Raw genomic sequence first — 12,194 nt, forward strand, 5'->3', positions numbered from 1 at the left:
AAAATGCCTAGGCCCAGATAGCTTCAGTGGTATATTCAATGAAACATTTAAAGAATTAATACCAATTGTTCACAAACCCTCCTAAGACACATCCTAACTCATTCTATGAAGCCATTATTACCTTGATACCAAAACAAAACAAAACAAAAACATCATAAGGAAAGAAAACCACGCCCTAATATTTTCTATGAATATAGATGCAATAATCCTCAACAAAATACTAACAACTAATATATCAACATGTAAAAGTAACTATACATTATGACCAAGAGGGATTCATTCCAGTATTGCAAGGTTAGTTTAACATTTGACAATCAATTAGTGTAGTGCACATTTCAAGAGGCTAAAAAAAATAATCCACAACATTATATCAATTGATGCAGAAAATGCATTTGACAAAATTCAGTACCTTTTTGTGATAAAAACACTAAAAGAATAGGAATAGGTTCACCTGAACCACACATGTGACCATTTGAAAATGAAATTAAGAAAACAATTGTATGTACATATAAACAAAATGTTTAGGAATAAATTTAACAAAAGAAGTTAAAAAATTATACCCTGAACACTACAAGATATTACTGAAACTTTAAAGATTTAAATAAATGGAATGATAGTTCATGTTTTAGGATTGGAATTGTGACGATGACATTAATATTAATTAATATTGTGAAAATAACAATACTTCCCAGACTGACCTATAGATTCAAGGTAATTCCCATAAAATTCCTTTTTACAGATGTTGACAGGCTGGTTCTAAAACCCAAGGTACCCAGAATTGCAAACAATCTTGAAAAAGAAAAAAAAAAGATGGAGGACTCACGACTTTTTGTCTTCAAAATTTTCCATAAAGCAACAATAATCCAGACAGCATAGCAGTGGCATAATGTAGACATAAAGATCAATAGGGTAGAATTAAAAGTCTAGCAATAAACTTATTTGTATATGGTCAGTTGATTTTTGAGAGGGACCCACTGATTTTTGGCATGGGTGCCAAGATCATTCCATGGGAGAGGAATAGTCTCTTCAGCAAACAGTGCTCAGATAATTGGACAGCTACATGCAAAAGAATAAAGTTGGACCTTTTCCTTACACCATATACAAAAATTAACTCAAAGTGTATCAAGACCTGAATGTGAGAACCAGAACTGTAAAATTCTTGAAAGAAAACTTAGGGGTAAATCTTTGTGACTTTTGATTTGGTAAATGATTCTTAGATCTGACACCAAATGCACAAGCAACAGAAGAAAAACATGGATAAACTGGGATTTATTAAAATTAAGAAATTTTGTACACCAAAAGGCATGAGCAAAAGCATGAAAAAACAGATTACAGAATGGGAGAAAATATTTTCAAATCATATACCTGATAAAGCACTTGTAACTAGAATCTATAAAGAACTCTTTGGGGCATCTGAGTGGCTCATTCAGTTAAACATCCAATCTTGATTTTGGCTCAGGTCATACTCTCATGGGTTCATTGGTTTGAGCCCCATATTGAGCTCTGTGCTTACAGTGTGGAGCCTGCTTGGGATTCTCTGCCTCCCTCTCTCTCTCCATCCCGCCCACCCCCACTCATGCTCTCTCTCTCTCTCAAAAAATAATTCTTACAGCTCAGTAATAACAAGACAATTCAATTAAACGTGAGCAAAAGATCTAAATAGACACTTCTCCAAAGAAGAGCTACAAGTGGCCAATAATAACACGAAAGATGTTCAACGTCATTAGTCATCAAGGTAATGCAAATCAAAACCACCATGAGAAGCTACTTCACACCTACTAGGATGGCCATGATCAAAATAATGAACAATAACAAGTTTTGGTGAGGAAGGGAAGAAACTGGAATTCCCACATACTTCTGGTGGGAACTACTTTGGAAACTATTCAGCAGTTCCTCAAAAAGTTAAACAGAGTTACCATATGACCCAAGAATTTCACTGGTGTGTATATATTCAAGAGAAATGAAAATATATGTCCACAAAAATATGTAAACAAATGTTCATAGCAGCATTATTCAGAATAACCCAAAGGTGAAACAACTCATTTCTACCAACTGATGAATGGGGAAGTTAAATGGGGTTATATCCATACGGTGGAATATTGTTCTGCTATGAAAAGGAATGAAGTAATGATACATACTACAATATGATAGTAGTTGCTTAAGGCTGGTGCAAGGGAGCATAGGAGAATGATAGTGAAAGAGTACTAGTTTTCTTGTTTTTTTAATGTTCATTGATTTTTTAGAGAGAGAGATAGAGCACGAGTGGGGGAGGGGTCAGAGAGAGAGGGGGCCACAGAATCTAAAGCAGGCTCCAGGCTTTGAGCCTGTCAACACAGAACCTGACCTGGGACTTGGACCAATGAACCGTGAGATCATGACCTGAGCTGAAGTTGGATGCTTAACTAACTGGGCCACCCAGGCACTCCCTACTAGGTTTCTTTTTTTCTTTTTTTAATAATTTATTTATTTTTTAATTTACATCCAAGTTAGTTAGTGTATAGTACAACAATGATTTCAGGAGTAGATTCCTTAATGCCCCTTACCCATTTGGCCTATTCCCCCTCCAGCAACCCTCTGTTTGTTCTCTATATTTAAAAGTCTCTTAAGTTTTGTCCCCCTCCCTGTTTTTATATTAAATTTGCTTCCCTTCCCTTAGGTGCATCTGTTGTGTATCTTAAAGTCTTCATATGAGTGAAGTGATATGATATTTGTCTTTCTCTGACTGACTAATTTCACTTAACCTAATACCCTCTAGTTCCATCCACATAATTGCAAATGGCCAGATTTCATTCTTTTTGGTTGCCAAGCAATACTCCATTGTATATATCTATATCTATCTATCTATCTATCTATCTATCTATCTATATCTATAGTTTATATATATATATGTATATAATATATATATATTATATACATATATATATATATATCTTCTTTATCTTTTTTACATCTTCTTTATCAATTCGTCCATCGATGGACATTTGGGCTCTTTCCATGCTTTGGCTATTGTTGATAGTGCTACTATAAACATTGGGGTGCATGTGCCCCTTTGAAACAGCATACCTGTATTCCCTACTAGGTTTCTTTTTAATGTCATAAAACCTAAAATTGATTCTGGTGATGGATGCACAACTGTCTGAATATGCAAAGAGGCATTGAATTATATACTTTAAATGGATGAATTGTATAGCATGTGAATTAGTAGCACAGTTTTATACACATTAAATGGTTAAGGAGTAGATAAATACTTCAGTAAATATGGCATTTTACCCTGAATAAAATTCAAGGTTGCTTGTGGAAATGGTTGTTGGAAGTGTTGCAGTTTATGAGTCGGTGTGAAGTGATGGAAGGGAGATTATCTGAAATCAGATGGAATTGGAAGTTGTTACACCACATATGAATGGATATGGCTCATAAAACACATGGTGAGGTAAGGTGGCTGCTAGGTGTTGGAGGTATGTTTCTTGGTGCTTTTCTGCACTTCTATATGGCTGAGTCAGTTGGGAGTGGGTACATTTTCTACATTTACTAATATTTCTTGAAAATGAAATCACACAAGAGCAAATGCAAAATGTGTGCTATGGTCAAATTGTTTCCTAATATATCAATTGTGTTGAATAAAATTCAAATATTCAAAATAAGTCTTTTATAGCATAACTGACTGTAACTATTCCCTTATGTTTAAAATATTTGATAAACACCATTTAGTTGACTTAAAAAAGAAACTAGGCTGACAACCTGACATTAGTGCCTTTACATTTAATGTAATGACTAAGATATTTGGGTTTATGTCTATCATCTTGTCATTCATTTCCTATTTGTCCTATCTTTTTGTTGTTAATTTATTTCTTCTTTCTTATTTTTTATGGACCAATTGAACGCTTTAAATAGATTTTATTTTTTAGAGTAATTTTAGGTTCATAGCAAAATTGAGCAGAAGCTCTAGAGATTTCCCATATACTCCCTGCTTCCACACATGTGTAGCCTTTCCCATTATCAACATCCTTCACCAGGTCAGTACATTTGTTACAATTGGTGAACATACATTGACACATTGTCACCCAAAGTGACAATAGTTGTTACTAGGGTTTAACGATTTGTACATTCTATGGGTTTAGACAAATATCCACTATGACAGATTAGTTTGCCCTACAAATCCTCTGTGTTCTGCCTGTTCAACCTTCCCTACCCCCTAACCCCTGGCAACAACTGATCTTTGCATTGTCTCAATAGTTTTACCTTTTCCAGAATGTCACATAGTTAGAATCATACAGTGTGTAGCCTTTTCAGATTGGCTTCTTTCACTTAGTGATATGCATTTAAGATTTCTCTGTATCTTTTAATGGCTTGATAGCTCATTTCTTTTTAGTGCTGAATAATATTCCATTGTCTGAAAGTACCACAGTTTATTTATCGATTCACCTGCTGAAGGACATCTTGGTTGCTTTTGGGTTTGGGCAATGATGAATAAAACTGCTATAAACATATGTGTGCAAGTTTTTGTGTGGGCATAAGTTTTCAACTCCTTGTTGAATCATGTGGTAAGTGTATGTTTAGTTTGAAAAAACCCACCAAACTTCCTTTCAAAATTGGCTATACTATCTTGTATTCCCATCAACAATCAATGAGAGTTCCTATTGTTCCATGTCATCCCCAGCATTTGGTGTTATCAGTATTCTGAATTTTGACCATTCTGATAGGTGTGTAGTGGTATTTCATTGTTGTTTTAATTTGCAATTCCTTGATGACATACAATGTGGATCATCTTTTCATGTGTTTACTTGCCATCCATATATCTGTTCAAGTTTTTGGCTCCTTTTTAAATTTGGTTGTTTTTACTATTGAGTTTTAAGTGTTCTTTTTATATTTTGGTTGACAGTTCTTTATCAGATGTGTCTTTTGCAAATATTTTCTGCCAGTCTGTGACTTGTCTTACTGTTCTCTTCACAATTGCCTTTCACAAAGCAGAAAATTTTAGGTTTAATGAAATCTGGTTTTTTCCTTTATGGACCATGCTTTTGGTGTTGCATCTAAAAAGTAACCACTATTCCCGGGGCCATCTAGGTTTTCTCGTATGTTATCTTCTAGTAGTTTTATAGTTTTGCATTTTACATTTAGGCCAATGCTCCATTTTGAGTTAATTTTTGTGAAGAGTGTAAGGTCTATGTTTGGATTTATTTTTATGCATGTGGATGCCTAATTGTTCCAACACCTTTTGTTGAAAAGACTCTTTTCCATTGTACTGCCTTGGCTCCTTTGTCAAAGATCAGTTGACTCTATTTAGGTTCCATGGCTCTATTTATCTATTCTTTTGCTAATACACACTGTCTGGATTACTGTAGCTTTATAATAAGTCTTGAAGTTAGGTAATGTCAGATGTCTGGCTTTGTTCTTCTTCAAAATCCATTTGGCTATTCTGGGTCTTTTGCCTCTCCACTTAAACTTTAACACCAGCTTATCCATATCCACAAAATAACTTGTTGGGAGTTTGAATTGGATTGCATTGAGTCGTAGCTCAAGTTGGGTTAAGTGTTTTTTATTATTACATATTTTCTCTTCTGTTAATGTGGCAGGTAGATTGCAAAGATGGCCACCATCCCTTACTTGTTCCTATGTCCATGCACTTTTGCTATGTGACTTTGAAGCTTCTTCCATCAAAAGTTGACGTTGATTTCTTATCTCCTTGATTCTCCTGTCTTATTTTAGCCAAGAGAATTTCTCTTTACACTCTTAGAACCTACCACCACTGTGGCATGTACATGTTAAGGATAGTCTGCTGGATTATAGAAAGCAGAGGAATCACCAAATAATAACTCGGGTCTGACTTTGAAATTAAATGTTTTAAAGCTCAGAACAGAGGTAAGTGTTGGGGAAGATGGCAGAGTAGGAGAACGCTAAGCTCAACCTGTCCCATGTTTACAACTAGATATCATCCACATCCAAGTCAATAAGCCAGAGAGTGATCCAAAGACTGGCAGAACAAACTCCATAACTAAATATAGAGGAGAAGTGCAGGTGAAAGGTTAGGAAGATCAAGGGTACCTGGTTGGCTCAGTTGGTACAGCATATGATTCTTGATCTCAAGGTCATGAGTTCAAGTCCCATGTTGGACAGGGAGCCTACTAAAAAAAGAGAAAGGTTAGAGGAATGTCAGAGAGGCAAAGGGAGGCTGCTGACAGCAGAGAGGGAGCTGCATGTGTGAAGAGGGCAGAGAAAAGGGCCCTTACACCCAGGAGCTCATATGGGGAAGACTAATCCCCATAATGTTTGGCCTTTAATACCAGAGGGGCTGAATTCTGTGAGTTTGTAAAACCAGTGGGACACCCAAAGCCTGGAGCTTTGAAAGTCAGACAACTGAGCACTCGTGGGTGGGGGAGGGTAGGTGACAGCTGGGTCGCTGCCCTTAAAGAGATAGCAGCCTGTGTGGAGAGGCAACATAAAAACAACAGTGTACATAATGCCAGGGCAAACCAGGACAGATCTGTTCATACTGATTTTTCAGCATTGGGGGGACTTCTCTGAAAATGAGAGAGCTGACAGGTGCCATTTTCCTTCCCTGACCTCCAGCACAAACACAGAACCACCTGCAGGAGGTGGGGTTGCAAAGACACTTGTCTCAGCCCAGGGCTCAGGGCAAATTTGATTAAAGCTGCATGTGCACCCTGCCCAGCCATAACACAGTGCTCAACTGCCATGCTCCCAGCCACTGTTGTAAGCTGCACCCACTTAGGCGTACAGTGGCAACTGCACACAGCACCCAGCTGCCCCACCACACCCAGACTTGTGTCCCCCAACCACTCTGGCATGTAGCCCCCAGCCACTGCAGTGCTTCAGGGGATCTGGCATAAGACTAGTGGCCCAACACAAACTTTGTTAAACACTGCCACTCTGCACTCATGCTCCCTAGTGCACACACCCCCTCAGACTTGGCCTGCATGGGTCCCACTAATATCACAGAGAGCAGGCATAGCCCACAACAGGCAGAGAGTCAGTGCAGATGGCTGCACTGAAAGGAAAAGTGACAGACACAACAACAGGGCATAAGCAACACAAATAAATTACTCTCCTGAAGTGCCAGGTTCTGGTGAACAGGGGACACTACACTGCAGGGCACTCCAGGACCTCATCTGCATTAAAGTCACTACTCTGAGAGCAGAAAACATAGCTGACTTTCTTAAATATTTTTTAAGTGTACTTATTTATTTGAGGGAGAGAGAGAAGGAGAAAGCTGGGGAGGGGCAGAGAGAGAGGGAGAGAGAGAATCCCAAGCAGGCTCCACACTGTCAGTGAAAAGCCCGATGCAGGACTTGAACTCACAAACCATGAGATCATGACCTGAGCTGATCTCAAGAGTTGGATGCTTAACTGACTGAGCCACCCAGGTGCCCCAACATAGCTTACTTTCTTAGCACAGAGAAACAGACACAGAGAGGCAGACAAAATGAAGAGACAGAGAAATTTATCTCAAATGAAAGAATAGGACAAGGACATAGCCAGAGATCTAAGTGACACAGATATAAATAACATGACTGATAGAGAATTTAAAGCAATAATAATAATAGGGATACTCACTGGACTTGAGAAAAGACTGAAAAACATGAGTGAGACCCTTAACACAGAAATAAGGAATAACATAGCAGAAATAAAGCTCAATAAATGAAATGAGAAACATGATTCATGGATTGAACAACAGGCTGGAATAAGTAGAAGAACGAATTAATGACCTAAAAGACAGAGTAATGGAAAGTAATCAAGCTGAAAAAAAAGAGAAAAAAGAATTACACAAAACAAGATTAGATTTAGGAAACTCAGTGACTCCATTAAATGTAATAACAGTTGTATTATAGCAGTCTCAGAAGAAGAAGAGAGAGAAAAGGGAGTAGAAAATTTATTTGAAGAAATTCTATCTGAAAACTTCCCTAATCTGGGGAAGGAAGCGGACATCAAGTTCCAGGAGGCACAGAGAATGCCCATCAAAATCAATAGAAGCAGACCCACACCAAGACATATTGTAATTAAATTTGCAAAATATAAAGAAAAAATCTGTAAAAACAGAAAAAGTAGTCAGCAACTTACAAGGAAAAGCCCATAAGGCTAGCAGGAGATTTTTGAACAGAAACTTTGCAAGCCAGAAAGGAGTGGCATGATATATTCAACATGCTGAATAGGAAAAATCTGCAGCCAAGAATACTTTATTTAGCAAGCTTACCATTCAGAATAGAAGAACAGATAAAGATTTTCCTAGACAAACAAAAACTAAAGGAGTTCATATCCACTAAACTAGCCCTGCAAGAAATATTAAAAGGGACTGTTTGAGTGGAAAGAGAGAACAAAAGTGACAGTATAAAGGCAGGAAACACAAAAACAGTAAAAACTAACATTTCTGTAAAAAAATAGGTCAAGGAACTCACAAAAAAGGATATGAAGTATAATAACATATACCTAAAATGTGGGGGGAGGGAGGAGAAAAGAATGGGTTCAAATTTAAATGACCATTCAACTTGATATAGACTGCTATGTGCAGAAGAGGTTATATGCAAACCTAATGGTAACCGTATATCAAAAACCGCTAGTAGATATAAAAAGAATAAAGGGAAAGAATTCCAGATATATCAGTAAAGAAAATTAGCAAAATGTGAAAGAGAGAAAGAAAGGATCAGAGAAAATCTTCAAAAATAGCCACAAAACAAGTAATAAAATGGCAATAAATACATATCAATTGGTAAATGCTTTGTAAATAGACTAAACGCTTCAATCAAAAGACATGGGGTAACAAAATGGATTAAAAAAACCACAAGACCTGTCTATATGCTGCCTATAAGAGACTCACTTCAAACCTAAAGACACCTGCAGATTGAAAATGATGGAGAAACATAGATCATGCATATAGATGTTAAAAGAAAGCTTGAGTGGCAACATGTGAGACAAAATAGACTTTGAAACAAAGACTGTAACAAGAGACAAAGGAGGACACTATATAATAATAAAGGGGACAATCCAAAAAGAAAAAAATAACAATTGTAAATATTTATGCACCCAACATAAGGAACCCAAATACATGAAATAGTTAATAACAAACATAAAGGAACTAATGAATAATAATACAATAATAGTAGGAGACTTTAACACCCCACTTGCATCAATGGACAGATAATCTAAACAGAAAATCAAGAAGGAAACAATGATTTTGAATGGCACTGGACCAGATGGACTTAACAGATATATTCAGAACATTTCATCCTAAAACAGCAGAATACACATTCTTTTCAAGTGCACTCAGAACATTCTCCAGAATAGGGGTGCCTGGGTGGCTCAGTCAGTTAAGCAGCTGACTTTGGCCGGCGTCATGATCTCATGGGTCATGGGTTCAAGCCCCGTGTCTGGCTCTGTGCTAACAGCTCAGAGCCTGCTTCAGATTCTGTCTCTACCTCTCTCTCTGCCCCTCTCCTGCTCACTCTCTCTCTCTCTCAAAAATAAACATTAAATTTTTTTAAAAGAATGTTCTCCAGAATAGATCACAGAATAACCCACAAAAGAAGCCTCAAAAAATTTAAGAAGATTGAAGTCATACCATGCATCTTTTCTCACCACAGTGATATGAAATTGGAAGTCAGACACAAAAAATCTGGAAGGACCACAAATGCATGGAGGTTAAATAACATGCTACTAAACAATGAGTGAGTCAACCAGGAAATCAAAGAGGAAATTAAAAAATATATGGAAACAAATGAAAATGAAAGCACGGTAGTCCAAAATCTTTGGGATGCAACAAAGTGGTTCGAAGAGGAAAGTTCATAGCAATACAGGTCTACCTCAAGAAGAGAGAAAAATCTCAAATAAACAACTAACCTGATACCTAAAGGAGCTAGGAAAAGAAGAACAAATAAAACCTAAAACCAGCAGAAGGAAAGAAATAACAATATAGATTATAGCAGAAATAAATGATACAGAAACTAAAAAATAATAGAACAGATCAGTGATACCAGAATCTGGTTCTCTGAAAAAATTAATCAAATTGATAAACCTCTAACCATACTTACCATAAGAAAAGAGAAAGGACCCAAATAAATTCACAAATGAGAGAGGAGAAATAACTAACACCATATAAATGCAAACAATTATAAGAGAATATTATGAAAAACTATATGTCATAAAAATGGACAACCTGGAAGAAATGAATAAATTCCTAGAAACATATAAACTACCCAAACCGAAACAGGCAGAAATAGAAAACTTGAATGGACCAATAATCAGTAAAGAAATTGAGTCAGTAATCAAAAATCTCCCAACAATAAAGTCCAAGTCCAGATAGCATCACAGGCAAATTCTGTCAAACATCTAAAGAAGAGTTAATACCTATTCTCCTCAAACTATTCCAAAAAAATTGAAATGGAAGGAAAACTTCCAAATTCATTCTATGAGGCCAACATTATCCTGATACCAAAACTGGATACAGATCCCACTAAAAAAGAGAACTACAGGCCAATATCTCTGATAAATGTAGATACACGTATCCTCAACAAAATACTAGCAAACTGTATCCAAAATACATAAAAAAAAATCATTTGCCATGATCAACTGGGATTGATTCCTGAATTGTAAGGGTGGTTCCATTTTCCAAATCAGTCAATGTGATACATCATATTAATAAAAGAAAGGATAAGAACCACATGATCATTTTAATAGATGCATAAAAAGCACTTGACAAGTACAACATTCATTCATGATAAAAACCCTCAACAAAGGGTTAGAGGGAACATAACTCAACATAATAAAGACCATCTATGAAAAAACCCACAGCTAATATCATCCTTAATGGGAAGAAACTGAAAGCTTTTTCCCTAAGGTGAAGAATAAACGAGGATGTCCATTCTCACCAATTCTATTCAACATAGTACTTGAAGTCCTAGCCTCAGCAATCAGACAACAAAAAGAAATAAAAGACATCCAAATTAGCAAGGAAGAAGTCAAACTTTTACTATTTGCAGATGACATGATACTCTATGTAGAAAACCCAAAAAACTCCACCAAAAAATTTCTAGAAATAATACATGAATTCAGCAAAGCTGCAGGATATAAAATCAATGTACATAAAACCGTTGCATTTCTATACACCAATAATGAAGCAGCAGAAAAAGAAATCACGGAATGGAGCCCACTTACACTTGCATCCATAACCACAAGATACCTAGGAATGAATCTAACCAAAGAGGTAAAAGACCTGTATTCTGAAAACTATAGGACACTTATGAAAGAAATTGAAGATGACACAAAGAAATGGAATATTCCATGCTCATGGATTAGAACAAACATTGTTAAAATGTCTATACTACCCAAAGCAATCTATAGATTTAATGCAATCCCTATCAAAATACTACCAGAATTTTTCACAGACTAGAACAAACAATTATAAAATTTGTATGGAACCATAAAAAACCTTGCATAGCCAAAGAAGTCTTGAAAAAGAAAAGCAAAGCTGGAGATGTCACATTTCTAGACTTTAAGTTATATTACAAAACGGTAGTCCTCAAGATAGTATGGTACTGGCACAAAAATAGACACATAGTCAGTGGAATAGAATTGAAAACCCAGAAGTGAACCCACAACTGTGTGGTCAATTAATCTTTAACAAAGCAGGAAAGAATATCCAGTGGAAAAAAAGTCTTTTCAATAAGTGGTGCTGGGAAAACCGGACAGCTGCATACAAAAGAATGAAACTTAGACTACTTTCTTACACCATACACAACAATAAATTAAAAATGGATGAAAGACCTAAATGTGGGATGGGAAACCATCAAAATCCTAGAGGAGAACACAGGCAGTAACTTCTTTGACATCAGCTATATCTTCTTTCTAGATATGTCTCCTGAGGCAAGAGAAACAAAAGCAAAAAATAAACTGTTGGGACTTTATCAAAATAAAAAGCTTCTGCACAACAAAGGAAACAACCAACAGAATTAAAAGTCAACCTACAGACTGGGAGAAGATATTTGCAAATGGCATATTCGATTCAGGGTTTGTATCTAAAATATACAAAGAACTTATAAAACTCAACACCCCAAAGCCAAATTATCCAATTAAAAGTGGGCAGAAGACATGAAAAAACATTTCTCCAAAGAAGACATACAGATGGCTAACAGACATATGAAAAGATATTCACCATCACTCATCATCAGGGAAATACAAATCAAAAC

The sequence above is a fragment of the Neofelis nebulosa genome, chromosome 1, assembly GCF_028018385.1.
Source record: "Neofelis nebulosa isolate mNeoNeb1 chromosome 1, mNeoNeb1.pri, whole genome shotgun sequence".
Lineage (NCBI taxonomy): Eukaryota > Metazoa > Chordata > Mammalia > Carnivora > Felidae > Neofelis > Neofelis nebulosa.